The 16,615-nt window shown below is 42.2% G+C and overlaps 1 protein-coding gene across 2 annotated transcripts in view; it reads left to right on the top strand.

The window, feature by feature from the left end:
* The first annotated feature begins 7,606 nt into the window (after positions 1-7,606).
* The window catches only part of ankfn1b (ankyrin repeat and fibronectin type III domain containing 1b), a 230,052-nt gene continuing 221,043 nt past the window's right edge, over positions 7,607-16,615 (top strand). Inside the window, exon 1 of one of the 2 annotated variants that reach the window (XM_080788869.1) lies at positions 7,607-7,681. The gene's annotated coding sequence lies outside the window, so the exon portion shown is untranslated. Of the gene's footprint in view, positions 7,682-7,719; positions 7,898-16,615 lie in introns of those variants that run through there. The other variant, XM_080788868.1, reaches the window with a different exon arrangement.

The following is a 16,615-nucleotide window of genomic DNA, read 5'->3' as shown; positions in this document are numbered from 1 at the left end:
AAAGCATTTCTCACTGGACTGGACAGATCCTAGACTGAGATTACACAACTATCGACCATTTTCAGTTTCACCTCATGAGGTAGCCTAATATTTAACAATTAACAAAGGCATGAACTTTGGAATTTTACAAGTCGCTTCAAAGCAGCAGCTCTACTCGGAGCTACAGCAGTGCAGGGCTCTACGTGGAAATGTTTGCTGATCAACAAGAACTTAAATTCCAGAGAGGAGCACTGATTGGGCTGCGCAAACACGGCATTTGATCCCAGTTTCCACCGTTTGAAAGAGACTCGGATTCGCGTGTGATCCCGTTGATGAGGCCAGCCAGTCTAGTTGGTCGGCGTGCACACAGACCGACGTGCACGCAGGAGCCTGTCATACTGTAACAAGTCTGTACAAGATGAACAGCTGAGTGGAACAAGAAGAACTAGGCTACGCCATGGGGTGCGCTGGGTAGAGGGTTTGCGTAAAAAGGCGTAAAGTGGACCTTTATAACATAATTCACATGCGGGTTGTGTGGATGCAGTGGGTGGCCTCTGTAACCACACGCAAAGCTTCTGACTTGAACATACCGGTAGTCACTTTCCGCATGAACATAAACGATATTCCATTTCGAATAAATGTTTGATTATGGCAATTAAAATAAAAGGATATTAACACCCAGGAACAAACGTTACAGCTTACAGGATCTCCAATATGTGATGTTCTAAATAGCCAACAATGAAATGATAACGCAAGCTTTCAAATGACTCTCAGTGGGGCTAAGCATTGCTCGGTGATGATGGTAGGAAATTAGGAATCTGTCGTCCATGCACGGGAGCGCACGGAGTCATGCAAACGTGAAAATACCAGGTCCCGTTCACAAAGTGCTCTCACTCAGTCGTAAATTCCACCGTGTGTTCGGCCAGGTCCATTCCAGCCTGTGCTCATCGCATCAATCCCGTGTTCTGATCTCGTTGAGTTGTGTGTTAGGGCACAGACACATCCCAATCCAGTCCCGGCGACGCTTTGCAAAGAAATGTGTGCATATCATACTGCAGCGCTACTCCGCCCCAGACTCCTTACATCTTTCAACGTAGGGCTGTTATTGATCCTTTAAATAGTCTGTTTTACTGCGGGTTTTAATTAAACATCTGTGATGTGCTAAGTGCAGTGGACGAGCCGAGGATGCAATCTCTTCCTAACAGCGGATTAGTCAGTGTCAGCAGCGCGCATGCGCAGTGGCGTGTTGAAAAGAAAAGGCTAAAGGCTGTGTTCAAGAGATCAAAATAAACCCTAACCCCAACCCTCAGTTCTTATTCAATAATGTGTACATTGGTAGTCTATCATAGATTGATCTAATAGTATTTGGAAAATCAAAACATGCAGCATAGCAAAAAACAATGTACATTTCAAAACGCCATGTGAGTGACACAGCTTCTGCTATTAACCCCAATCTGTCAACATCAACTTAATCTGTCTGTTATTACAACCTAAAAACACAACCTATATGTGCCTCTGCCACTGCCAGTGGATGTAGGAAAGGGTTAAATGGAAGGCAGTGGATGACTGTAACGTTCATCATTGCTCAACTGTCCCTTCACATTACTGAGATAAGCCCTCAACTTCCCCTCTCCTGTCTCGCTTCTTCCATCATGTTCTTTCTCTTTGCCTCCTTCAACACTTTGCTGACCCCATTCCCCCACCACACATTCCGTTTTGCTTAATTTGCACAGATCACTGACAAAATGTATAGGCTACTGTTACTGTATGTTTACGACTAAACGTAAGGACTCATTATTACTGCTTTTTTGCCGAATAGATTAATAGAATACAGGGGAGGGGGTAAGCATTAGCCATAAATTAGCTATGGAGCCAGCCAACTGGCAACTACTGCAAAACAAGCTAGACTGGCTGTCTGTATGGGAGTGCTGTAGGCCAGTACTTGCCTGAACTGTCTGCAGATGTTTAGTCAGGCTCGCCTCCTAAGTACCTGGAAGGTGGAGCTATAGGCAGTAGGCACATGCAAATCTCTCCGTAACCTTTTCCTGTTGCATCAGTGGCAGCAAGTCTCTCAAACTGGTTTGACTATGACTAGTTCATTGACATAGTGAAATCATGTTGTCTTCAAACCTAGCCGCAATGTGCAACTCTAGATTTTTTTATAATGGGATGAATCTAGAGTTGCAATACCCTCCATTGACTCCCCACTCATATTTTTTGGTTTGCGATCTGCTTGTCTTAAACGACGTTAAACTCACCAACATTCAAACACTCACAACGTAGTCCAAGCTTGAATTATCCTCTTTCAATCTGCCGAGCTTGTTTTTCATACAAATCCGCCTTAGAGATGTTATGAGCTACTTTCTGTCAAGACCTCCTCTGCAAGTGATTATTTGTGATTATTTTAAGTGCTGGAGTTTGGAAGCACTCGTCGTACGTCACTGAACCTTCTGCGTTCCACCTGTTTCGAATTTGCACATAATGCAGGAGGCAGCAGCGCAACCCGTTAATAAAAACAAGTGCTTCCAAACTGCAACACTTAGAAAAAGAATCACTTGCAGAGGATGTCTTGACAGAAAGTAGCTCATAACATCTCTACGGTGGATTTTTATGAAAAACAAGCTCGGCAGATTGAAAGAGGATAATTCAAGCTTGGACTACAGCTGCAATGTTGGTGAGTTTAACGTCGTTTAAGACAAGCAGATCGCAAACCAAAAAAGATGAGTGGGGAGTCAATGGAGTGTATTGCAACTCTAGATTAATCCCATTATAAAAAAAATCTAGAGTTGCAAATTGCGGCTACTACAAACCCATGGATTGGGTGTTAAATCGAAACTTATTCTAATGTCAAATACCACGTCAGGGAATCAGGGCTGTAACATTATGCCTGTGTCACGCAACAGGACCAATCATATGATTTGGGATCATGTAGTAGGCCTATATACACATTTATACACAATGTGATTGAGGCAATGTTGGACTTACAACTAAGCCTGGCAAATAACATGAGATATAACAATGGTTACATTTCTATACATCATTCCAATGTCCATGATGAGATTAGTGATTATTAGCAGATTTCATAACATGTCTAGAAGTTTAACACAATTGTCTGTGTCAAAGTGCAAAATATAAATGACTACAATTAATGCATACTAAAAGCAGCCCGTAATCAGAGAGAGAGAGAGAGAGAGAGAGAGAGAGAGAGAGAGAGAGAAGTCATCATGGGACAGATATTAACCAGCTGGCATGCAACATGAGTATGTAATCAGACAAATCCTACAACTCATAGGCCAATCAAAACTAGACTAGGACTGTAACCCTTTGTTACATTTGCACCTGTTCCTGTTAAGACCACCTGTCTCAGTAAGTCCTCACCCAGAGAGATGTGCCAGCTGCCTCAGTTAGGGAAGAGCGTGAGAGAAAGGGAAATAGATGTGAAATGGGGTAGAGAGAGAGACAGTACGAAACCCTACCAAGTGGAGAGCACCTAGAAAAACCCTCAGTGTTAATTTAAACCTTTACAGTTTACACTCTGTTAAATGTACACTGTACAGTAAAGTGAATGGAATGTGAGCTGATTTCATGGTGTGTTTGACAGTTGTTTTGTAGACTCACTTTCACATATCCGATTACAAGCCCACCAAACTGCCACCCCCAAGTAAGTAAGCTGCATGTAGAAACAAACACTTTGCACACGCACACTCAGCCAGTCTGCAGATAATGCAGCTGCCAGCTACATTTACATTTCATGCAATTTATACTCTGTTATTAGCCTTCTTGAAAGGGAGGAAGAGAATTATGGCTTTGTGGCTGCTAGGGTCTACTCTTATTTGGTGAAAAATAAGACTGTTTCAGAAAGTCACAATCAAGCTGGACTCACATGTCAATCTCTAAACTAAACTTAATCTAAACTCCCAGTGTTTGTGGCACGCTAATAAGTATAAATCAGGCTTAAAGGGCTATTGATATGCGAAGCTTACATGTGCAGTATATTGGGTTGTACACTTGCACAGAAGCATTATTGCGACGACAGGTCGCAGTTTACTATGAAAACGGCAGCAATTCCCGTCAGACAGTCCATCACCCCACGCCTCCATAGATATACTGTATGGTCATGCCTCGTGACATCACATGACATCATCAGGATTAGAGATCCCTGATGTCATAAATATTAAGCCCATATAATGCCCACATGGAGTTCCCTGATGTCATCAATATTGGCCAGCAACTACATCTGATTCCGATCTCAAACCCTTAGATCTCCATATATGGAGCTGACCTGTTCTGACATTCCATATGATGATCCTTCCCCATGCGTCCTTCCTCTTCGATGTCTTCCTTTTGACTGATACTTTAAACTCTAGACGGGCAGTCCCAAAGTTATTAGTGCAGCCACGCCCGACAGCCGGCGAAAAACTAGAGTTCTCAACAGGCCCGAGAATTATGCATATGGCCAGTACAGAATTCATTCCATATGTTGATCTGACCCCCCATGCCCCCCTAGTTCTGCAGTCAACCACGCGACCGCCTTCAGGGTGTCTTACTGGTACTTATTACTATATTGATATCTAGTAGTTCATCATACATTACTGGTCAGTCGGTCAAGTGAAGTCAGGTCAGACTTAATACTTTGTTCACACACACACACACACACACACACACACACACACACACACACACACACACACACACACACACACACACACACACACACACACACACACACACTTATTTTTTACATTACTGTAGCTGTATCTCTTCTCTTAAGGCCAGACCACTTGAATGCAACTAGTCGCAACTCCTTGCAACAAAACAGTTTTGATGCCAGTCCACACCAATGCAATCCTTGCAAGTACCAGACACAGTATAGTTGCATTGGTCTGGCCTTAAGGCTACCTCTCTGTCCTGTGTTTCATGCCAACAGGGTGATGCTAGTGCTATGATGACACCTGAATTTCCCCCACAGCAGGGATCAACACGTCTATATCTACTTTATAACGTCTTCCATTTCCGTAATATAATAGCTATGCTATGTGCTGTATTTTGTTGATGTTGAAACCAAGTTGCAAAACAATATCTCCCTTGTGAGATCATAAAGAAAGAGAACCTTGAACCTACTCTATTTTGTTCTAAGCAGTAAGTCCATAGTAACATAATAAGCAATCCTTCCTGTCCTTGCTAAACAAGCTATTTGTTGAAACAAAATCAATGTGTACGAAAGATGCACCAAAGTTTTTCCTTGAGAACAGCTGTCACTCAAATGAGCAACAATGTATCCAGATTAGAACAGTAGACAGGACAATCCCATTGGATGACAGGAGACAGCGGGAGTCGAGGACGCCGGGGACATCGTAAACAAAGACAGTCTAATTCAATCTCTTCACTAGAATGATCGATATCGACAGAAAGCCGCCTCGTTCTTTAAATTCAACTGGTAACATTCTTACCTCAAAATACGTTGTCGGTCGAAGGCAGATTGTTCTTTTTATACGATTCGGGAACGCGTTAACTTTCCCGAATCGTCCAAATGACAAGTTCTTACCGAACTGTACTTTGGCAGCAGGCGTTAGCTGCCAGCTACCGTTCCCGACGGCCGCGTTGCACTCCAGTACAACATTGTTTCAGGCTTTTATTTCAAAAGCACATGATGTTGAACATTATTATCACTACAACGAGCACTGGCGAGACCGATACGATCTCGTACGTTTACCTCAAACACCCCAGGAAGCAAGGGGAATCTCCAAGGAGCAAAGAAAGACTACACGTACGCTTGAAGCGCAGTATACGTCAACACAGCGCGGCGTACGCGGAGGAGTGTGCGTAATATCCATGCGTGAATACTGGTGAAGGAACTACATTTCCCACGTTCAAGCAAGCCTACATTTTCAATGAGGATATCCGGAGAGCTGGTCGTCATCTTTTGACAGATTGTTGGGATAAAAAATGAGACAAATAAATGAATATAAATGATCATTTAACATGCATATTTAACGGGTTAACAAAATTAAACAGTTTAACCTACGGCAGTGGCATAGGCTTAGGCCTATTCGTAGTAGTAAATAAATTATTATTAGTATTAATTAATAATAATAATAATAATAATAATAATAATAATAATAATAATAATAATAATAATAATAACCTAACCTTCTATCATTGAGCACTTATTATAAGTGCTTTAATAGCCTACAAATAAAAACTTAAAAACAAAGAACAGATCGTGTTCTATGGTAACTTGTCACTGTGCAAAAAATTGCAGCATAAAATAAAAGCAGTGAGATTTTCCTTAGTAAACAAAGGCCAAGTATTAAAGAATGAGAGAATCTAAACTAAAAGTATCCGAGACAGATTGCTAAGCAAATAGAATCCCTTCATAGACCAACAGTGTCATCTAGTGGCACCCTGTCAAATTGACCCATTGTTTTTCTGAGACAGCAGAATTATGAACGTCAAGTTGAAATCTTTCATTTTACGGTCTATGGTTGATATATATTATATAACATCTCCGTGATATATATTTTGATCTATTTTTCATCATTTCAAATAATTTAAAATGGATAGGTTGGCACTATAGGACCCTAGGCCTAGGGAGTAGGGACATACGTATGGGCACCATATTTTTAAAGATTGGGCATTGGGCACTATTGGAAGAGTGGACTGGGCACTAAATGTGGGCTATTTGGCACCTGGAAGAGTGGGCACTTTGGGGTGGAGAAGAGTGGGCATTTGGGATTGGCACCAGGAACTGGGCACCTGAATAGGATTCGTATCCACATTTTTGCATTACTGTTCTATATTTCTAACATATGAGAAAATACTCTGAGAGAAGGCCTGACATCATCCTGTGTTAATTTGGAAATGGACTGGATTTGAATTTCATTCGGAATAATAATAATAATAATAATGATTAGTATAATTTGAATTATTATTATTATTATTATTATTATTATTATTATTATTATTATAATAATAATAACATTAGGCCAGAAACTAGGCCTAACTACTATAGCCTACTTATTTTTCGAAAACTGCGTCATGTCATTATTGTCATAGCATAATAGGCATAATAAAAAACACTGCATGGGAAAACTTCTGTGAGGTCGGATATCTCCATAATGCCGGTGTCACTCGGTTTGTTTGAACCGAGAGGTCCCAGGGGATTAAAGCTGTGAAGGCAGAGTTGTGACATTAATAATGAGAGCATGGGGAGTACAGCCCATTAATGTCTAATTAAGGCTAATTGTTATGATGCGAGTCGACTTGGCTTGTAATTGAATCATGACGGAGCATCTCTGGTGGAAGAAAACGTGTTTTGCTAATACTTACGGTAATGTCAGTGCTTTTTTAAACTTTTGGACAAGATTAATAACATTGCGACCCGTAACCAAGGGGGTTTTCAACAGCTAGAGAGCGTGTTTTCAGCGAGGCGGGGCAATGCATCCTTTGATAGATGGTACCGCGGGCACAAAGAATAATGAATGGGAAAAGCAGGGCGGAGAAAGTTGGAGCAGCAGACGTCGTTAAAGCCGTCACAGACACAGTGCCTAAACTTCGTCTCTAGCAGAGGACCAGACTGTACGTTCTGGCTTCATGTGCTACACGTATTTGAAGGAATAATACAATGTTCTTTCTGTGGGGGAAAGGCCCAGGGACATTCCCCGCACGGGCTGGATACTAGGAAGACTTCTTTGTTGAGAAGGTAGGAATGTGAATGGACGCATCCTTGTACGCTGCTTTCGGAATCTTTTCTCAACACTCATGTGCACTTGTTCTGAGTTGGTGGTATTATCAACACAATGCGGCCTCAACTCAAGACCCTTGTACATGTTTTCGTGTCCACGTTGAAACGGTAGGCTTAGCGTGCCACAAAGTTTACAAACAAAACAGAAGAAGTTGCAACTCAAGTCAACTTTTGGTGAGTGTATTCTTTTTCAAAGGCCAGTTGTCTGTGCGCCGTACACACTGTTGTCATGACAATGCTACGGAAACCCAGCGCATGGCACGTTGGACACACAAAAGAGAGAAGCTTGCTAGTACAACTTTGCTTTACAACTTTCTTTTTGTCCACGCAGCTCTCGAAAACATTGACACAATCTAAACAATATGTCTAGCTGTCACGGTTTACGATGGTATGCTGCATACTATAGTATAGTGATTTGTTGTGGTATGGTATGTAACTATGTAGCCTATGCCTATCTGACGTGTAAACTATGTTCTTTACTACATTCTGCAGAAGAGTCTCTAGATTAGAAACGGGTATAATGTCTCATTCAAAATAACTATTTGGCGGCTGCCTGCTACTACTACTAAGTTACTACAATACAAGTACATACAAATAAACACAACTGACAAAGTAAATATCCTCAGTGTTCACTGCTCTGACAATGTTCAAATGTAACCAAATGGACCCGTGTCCATTTGGTTACATGGGAAGGCTCCTACACTGTCAGAGTTAATGAGCACTCAGGATTTTACAATGTAGGCTAATTGACATCTGCTTTAAGACTAAAGAAGATAGCTTGTAACAGTATTGGAGTTAAATAGGCCAGTGGAATATGTGGAAACTGTTAAGGTGTGTCCTGTGTTTATCTAATTTAACATTTGTGGAGTTGGTCACCTGACCAAAAGCGGTTAACAAAACTGGTCGACATGTTCTGTTGCCCCAACAGGGGCAGAAACGGGCAGAAACAAGGCCACAACCACGCTATTTACACACACTACAACTCGCTTACAATTCGCAAACCTGGCAACACTGCCCTGTGTTCATGCTGTTGTCAGAGGCCCGCCCCCGGCTCACACGTCACTATTTTCTCCGTCTCTCAGCTCGCAATCGGCAGCCATCTTGCTTTTTACTTCGATGCGCGAGTGGACATTTAATGCAAATACATTAATTATAGCTCCAGCAAGCAAACACAAACACCTCAACTCCATCTCATTGTGAATAAGAATTCCGAGGGGAAAAATAATTTTTGGAACGCCACTTTCACCCAGTATGAAGCTAAATGTGGAAGCCGTGTGTGTCACACCAAAACTGGTGACCCAGAGATTCCTGTACCGATTCTCGGGCATCTGGCCTGAGGCACTGCCTGCGAGTTGGCTCTGCGGGCGCTTTTTCCAACTCTCACTGATTTATCCAGCTCACACGTCAATCACAGTCACCAGCTCTCAGCCTGCACACACACGCACGTCTGTCTTGCGCACACGCGCACACACACATACACACACACACACACACACACACACACACACATGCAGGCTATTGCTTTTTATTTATATGGGCGAGTGGCAATTTAATGCAAATAAATAAATTATAGGTCCAGCAAGCAAATCATGATGGTCTGTAGGTCACAATTACATTCCGATTTTAGTTGTTGTGTTTTGTATGACATTTTGGCCAGTAGTTTTATATCTATCTCAGCTTTTGCCTGATAGCACACATGCTAACAGTGCTGACCACAACGTTAGCAGCATTTGATGACAGGTTGCCATAGCAACATACAGTGTGCGCAGACCTAACGTGAGCTTCTGGGACAGAAACTTGCGTTTTCATGACAGCAGCAGCTGCTGCAACCTCTGATAGCTACTGTGATAAAGATGCTAAAGCAACACAAAAACACATCCACACGCAAACCAAAACAAACCAGGGTTGCCACATATCGTGGATGTGAGAGTGAAACAAGCAACCAGGTCTATAAAAATGTTAATAGGCCAGTTCAAAGTAGGTAAATCAGAAATGGTCCGGAAATTAGTCTTAAAATAATCAATTATAGTGTTGACTGTCAAACTTTGTTGTCTAATGTTGTTTCAGAGCAGTGGAACTCAAACATTTCCATGTCAAGGACTACCAATAGATAAACAAGTCCAAAGTAGCTTATAATGATCAGACTTGGCAACACTGTCTCTAGGTTGAACGTTCTACTTTACAAGCTCACACATATGAAATATGTTTTTTTGAATCTTCAAACTGAGACATATTTTATGATAATACTGTTAGCAGTCATCATACTCCAAGAGCATACAAATGGAACCAAATGGACCCTGATTTTCCCAGAGAGCAAATGGTATCAAATGGGGGTCTGTGGCCTAATGCATTTCAAACTGGGGGTTCTTGGTATTATATTCTCTGCATATCTTATCAACTTGGGGTGAATATTTCACCACAATACTTTACTGAATATTTCACAAGAATATAACACAAGAGTCAAATGTACGGTCAAATGTAATCACAATATAGGCTACAGATGTAAATATTTATGACACAGTAAAATGTTGAAAATTAGTGCTATCCCCCCCCCACACACACACACACACACACACACACACACACACACACACGACAGGCAAGGCTGTTGTTTGCATCGTTAGCAGGCAGCAGCTACCTTGGCACTGCTCTGTGACTGTAGTTGTTTCACCATGTTTGCGTATTTATGAGAAATAAAAAACACTTTCTGTTATTATTAATACTTTATAACCCATCCGTTACTACATATGTGCAGGGCACACTACTGAGAATTTCCTTCTTCCCATATTGCGCTGCAATGTAACTAGGATTCGCCGGCCGAAGGCCGGCGAAATTCTAGTATGACACAGATTGGGACCCTGCTAGTCAGGAAAGGGATGCTTTTAGGCGGCCCTTTGCTGTTTTATGGCCAACACACATGTGGAAATGACCAGCTTCCACAATAGACACAGGGAAAAAAAGTCAGAATGAGCAAACAATTGTGTTGAAGGAAAAGGAAAACTGAGAATTGTGTGTGTGTGTGTGTGTGTGTGTGTGTGTGTGTGTGTGTGTGTGTGTGTGTGCGCGCGCGCGCTTGCATGTGCATTTAAGAGAGAACAGTAAAAACGAGTGCAGTCAGTGCACTTCTTTTCCATTTTGTTCAATGTGCATTTTGTGTGTATTTTGTGTGTAAAGACACACTCATACAACATCTCATCCTCTTTGTATGTTCATGACATCCTAACTGTGTGTGTGTGTGTGTGTGTGCGTGTGTGCGTGCGTGCGTGTGTGTGTGCCTGCGTGCGTGGGTGGGTGCATGCGTGCGTGTGTGTGTGTGTGTGTACAGGGTCACGGCCACTCTACATAACCATGACCTCATGCGAGGGCAGGATGGGATAGACAAGGACACAAGTGGGGGGGGGGCTTCCTTTGTTACCCAGCAATACATGATATCACTCACACACACACACACACACACACACACACACACACACACACACACACACACACACACACACACACACACACACACACCTTCACCTCCAATGCAATGAGTACTGAGAGTAATGAGCAGGATGTTAGTGGAGTGCTCTTATCTGCTGAGTCTGAGGATTTCTTACTCAAACCTTGTACAGGCCAGGGGAAATCATTCGCAAAATTCAGTCAACACTCAACAGTGTGCATAAATATTGCATCCAGCTGGACATAAGTCATTATCTGTCCTACAATGCTGAGCCAGGAGAATGGGCAAATGCCAGTGCACGGTAAAACACCTACACGCACCTTCCGACGCCAGGAAAAAATCCTTTCTGTTCGGACAGGCTTTCTGAACTAGTTCAGTGAGTCACGACGTCACATCTCCCTTTGCGAACAAATCTTGGGTCATCGGACGGAGCTTGCATTGGGCTCTATATTACCGCTCAGAATTGTACTGGGCATCCACACTCGCCAGGCAGAAAAGGGTGGATGAGTATTGAGTGTTGCACTCTTGGAATGGCTTTCCTGACATGCAGCAGGGTCACAATCTGGCTCATATGAACTCAGGACCATATAATATCTGTTACCTCATATCCTATAGAATATATAGACCCCCTTTACATTGAGCCCACGCCCCACCCGCTATAAAGCTGCCTGTATAGAGAACAAATGGCCCAAGAGAGATTTCCAGAATTGTGCATCAGTAGTCCACCTTCTGTTTTTCTCATTGCCCGTGGAAATGGAAAAAGGTAGATATGATGCTAAATGTCACTGCTCTTAAGGAACAGTAAATCACTTTTAATGTTGGAAGTCAGTGCATGACTGATAAGTCATAATCTGCATCCCGTCTGCCTCTCTGTTGGGGCACGTAGTGATGTCTCCTTAACTTAGCAGGACCCGCAGGGCCCAGAAACACACACACACACACACACACACACACACACACACACACACACACACACACACACACACACACACACACACTCGCACACATAAAACAAATGCACAGGGGGAGCAAATGAAAACATGAAAGATACATCTGTTTCTTATACATGTTTGATAAGTTGGGCTGGCAGTTGCTTATCCCAGTCACAGGCCCATGTTACATCACAGATCAGTATGCATGACTAGGAATTGGCTGAGGCATGAACTGAGATGATTTGGACAAGAGAGAGTGTGGTTATAAATATGTTAGAAATGTATGCAATGTATGCAGGTCATTTGTTCGTTTTTTGAGGGGCGCTATTCAGCTATAGTGTAGTTTTTTGTCCTAACACAAACATTAAATGCCATTGACAATGAATGGAGAATTTACGTCATATGTGTCTGAGCAAATCGTGTGTGTGTGTTAGGGCTTTAAGCAAGTAAGCAACTAGTCGACTATTCAACTAGTCGACTAAAATCCACTAGTCGACATTGTTGGTACTAGTTGACTAGTTGATAAGAAGAAAAACAAACCCTTTTATCCTTTTTTTGATTTTGTAGGCCTCAAGATCAGGTAGATTATAGTTATAGTCACCAATGTACACCGTTTTTAAATGTACAAATATATATATTCTTTTGTACATAATAGGTAGTAAAAAGAAAAAATACAACTAGTCGACAAGTAAACTAGGCAACTAGTCAACTACCGGTAGTAAAAATGCCATAGTGTGTACTGTGTATATATATATATATATATATATATATATATATATATATATATACCGTATAATATATACTGTATAGGACGGCATCCTTTCCTTTGGAGGGCATACGTTAATTGGTTATACATACTAACAGTCCGACAGGCATTAGTCCGACAACACCGTCGCTCCCGACATGTGAGGCTGGTTACAACTAACCTGTATGGCGTCTCTCTTGACAAACGTATGACGCCGAAAGGCTAAAGCGGGGAAACGTTTTACCTGTCAGACTCGCTGCTTTAGTCGTTGTCTGCATGATAATCACTGCTCCAGGCCAGGGTACTGCTTTTGTTATATTTTATTAAAGTTAGAACATTACCACAGTGAATCACAGCATAGTAAAAAGCGATTGCGGTCAATGAAGTTGGACCTTCCCCGTTCACCCCCTCTCTCCTTCCATTCATGAAATGCCGCCTTGCGAACAGCTGACTTTACTATGAGTGACGTAGGCTAGTAGCACGCAACACCACGTGACCCATATAGCTGTCACCAACATAACCTGTGGTTGGGTTAAAACTCACCTGTGGCTCCTGACATGCGTGGCAGGTTAAAACAAACCCGTTGCAGGGTAAAACTAACCCGCGGCTTCCCTGTGAGGTTAGGGTTAGGTTAGGGTTTTGATATAAGGGGTCGGTATGTTAGTACACACATGCACCCCTTTCTTTGACATTGACCATGCGGCACAAATGTCTCGCAGAGTTCTGCCAATCAGTCAAGTCGACAGGTGATTATTACCGGTATGTCATATCTTATCATCCAGGTGTATCAACCTCTTCTATAATCTATACTGATACTTGCCATTGCTAATGCATGTGTCTCTCGCGTCTTTTCCAAATTGCCTATTGCGGAAAAGTTCCATTATAGCTTCTAGGTGGGATTAGTATCTATGGGGTTATACGCAGGATCATCCTTTCCAGAATTACAACAAAAGCCCTTTGCCTCGTCCTTCCACAGTAACGCACCACAACAATACGGGTATGCGGGGAATCGAAATATTGAAGTCTCACTCAATCTATGTCTGCAATCTAGATGAAGCGTCTCCTAGGAAAAGTAAATGTCATCATAGCGTGCCCTCTTTCGCGTGCTACCCTCAGTCGTGTAATAAGCTCTGGCTGATGCTGTGAGTTATGTGCCCTCTAGCATTTGTCTGTCTCCTTCTTACGTATGCCAGACCGTCATGGGAAGACGGAAGCAGACTGCTGGGCGAGCGTTGGCGCTTTGGCATGGGGGGTCGGATCAACATATGGAATTAATTCTGTACTGGCCATATATGGAGAGTGTCTTGAGTGTACAGGGTTTGATGAGGTCAGTCAGATCAACATAATGGAATGTCAGAACAGGAAGCACAGGTGGGGAAGAATGTGTTCTGACATGTCACGTGACGTCATGTCAGTGTGGAGCTATGACAGTGTTTCTGACATTCAGACATTGAGTTAATTATAGTTTGATGATGTGTTGATCTGACCCCCCCATGCCAAAACGCCAGCGCTTGCCCAGCAGTCTGCCTTCACCTAGGCGGACCGCTTCTCGCCCTCAGGGCGTCTTACTGCTTATAAGCTTATAAGTCACATTAGTTGCGATTTTCATTAGGGTGGGCTTGTTTCTATGTACAGTTGCTTAGTTGGGCTTGTTTCCTAATGTTTAAACCAGGGTTTCTCAAATATTTTCATGTCAAGGATCCCCAAATTATTATGTATTTGGACACGGATCCCCAATCCGAAAATATTTTCTGCCAGCGACCCCAATACAAGATTTGTCTAGTTAAAATGTTTCAAAGATATTCCAAAAATGTATTTTCTTTTCAAGATTTATTTTAAATAGCAGTTCTAGCTCACAACGCTTTGCGAATTCGCCACACATTCCGAGCTTGTAGGTCGGCTATTTTCAAATTGCCAATGTACGTAAAAACAGATTTTGATGCTACAGTATTAATAGCTTGGGGTCCTTTGCAGCTGGCAGTGCACCGGAAAACTAGGTTAACTGGAAGGCAAGGTGTTATTTTCTGGAATTATTTCCACAACATTTGGCCTCTAGTAGTACTATTTATTGGAGTCACAATTACTCTAGTCAAAAGAGCACATTGTGAGCTTGCAGATGTACAGCCTCATGTGTACTGTATAGGGCTGTAAAACAGAAGTTGATGCTATACTGGTGTTCCTCTGTGTCAGACATCATGATCATGTAGCCTAGTCACTTCTTTTGGGCTTGTTTTTTGTAGACCTGGCTGCTTGTTTCTCTCGCAGAATCTTGCAACTCCCAAAATAGAATCAGCATCACCTTGAGACGCTGCTGAGGCTGCTCACCTTTCACACAGTCTCTCGGGTTCAAATTGACAATACTGTATCCTTTCAGCAGATGTTCCACCTCATTACCAAGCAGGCTTGGGGTGAGAGAGGTGTCACCACCCGTGCGCTGCGGCTGTGGATTATTCTTTGCCCAATTACTTGGAATTAACATGGGTAATAATATAAATCATATCCGTGGAATGTGTTCCATCGCTTGGAGACGCTCTAAAAGGCGTTGGTAGAGAAACTGCATTGAGGAAGAGGAGGGGGATGGTGTTCTGGCAGAGCAGAGGTGTAAAGTACAATTACTTTAGTATTGTACTTAAGTACATTTTTGGGGTATTTATTTACACAATTTCACAAATATTGTACTTTTACTACACTACAATATTTTGACAACATTAGTTACTTGTTACCTTTGTAGATTTTGATTATTATTACAAAACAAACATTACCACTTAAACCCTGTAAGTACATTTGTGCCATTTGAAAATAGACGATCTACTGTCACGGTACGCGTACCGTGACATCTACAAGCTCATATGGTGTTCAAAAGTGGGACATGCAGTGTAGTGAGTACTTTCTACTGTTGGTACTTTAAGTACATTTTGATGCCAATACTTTTGTACTATTACTCAAGTAATAATAATAAAGCTTTATTTGTATAGCACCTTTTAAGAACGAGTCACAAAGTGCTTTAACAGAGAGACATATATAAAAACATAGCAAGGAGGCACACAATAGAATAAAATACATTGTCAATAATACACAAAATCAAAACAATAACAGAAGAAATCAATAAAAAATCACAAATCACAACTAGGGGGTTGAATGCAGCTTTGTAAAAATGAGTCTTAAGGAGTGATTTAAAACGCGGCACAGACTCGGCTAGCCTGATCTCTAGGGGAAAGGAATTCCAGAGAGTCGGTGCACGGATAGCGAATGCCCGGTCGCCTACAGTTTTTCTGCAGCCTGATTTCTTTGATAGAAGATGAAGATGAAGAAGAACGTAGGTCACAGGCTGGCTCGTAGGGGACGAGTAGGTCAGATATGTAGGAAGGAGCGAGTCCGGATCAGGCTTTGAAGGTGAATAAAAGTATTCTGTATGAGACAGGCAGCCAATGTAGGGTGGCCAGGATAGGGGTGATGTGATGGTATTTTCTGGAGCCTGTTAGGAGGCGAGCTGCAGCATTTTGAATGAGTTGTAACCGGATGATGTAACTGAAACATCGAAACGTTGTGGCTTTCGACCTGTACTCTGTTAATAAAGTTGGGCCGCCCTAAATTGTCTGAGCTGCTCCAGTGCCTCCTTCTCTCATGATACCAGTCCTGCTTCTGAGATGCACCAGACTGGCCTGCCATAGGCTAGAGGTGCGGTTGGAACTCCCTTCTGTATTTCTTCTTCATAATTTTTTTATCCCACGATTTTGTAACCCAGTTTTTCTTTTCACCCAGTGCCAATTATC

The sequence above is a fragment of the Protomyctophum bolini genome (genome assembly GCF_963924005.1).
Source record: "Protomyctophum bolini genome assembly, chromosome: 18".
In the NCBI taxonomy this organism is placed as follows: Eukaryota; Metazoa; Chordata; class Actinopteri; order Myctophiformes; family Myctophidae; genus Protomyctophum; species Protomyctophum bolini.
This window is presented reverse-complemented; position numbering and strand designations above follow the sequence as displayed.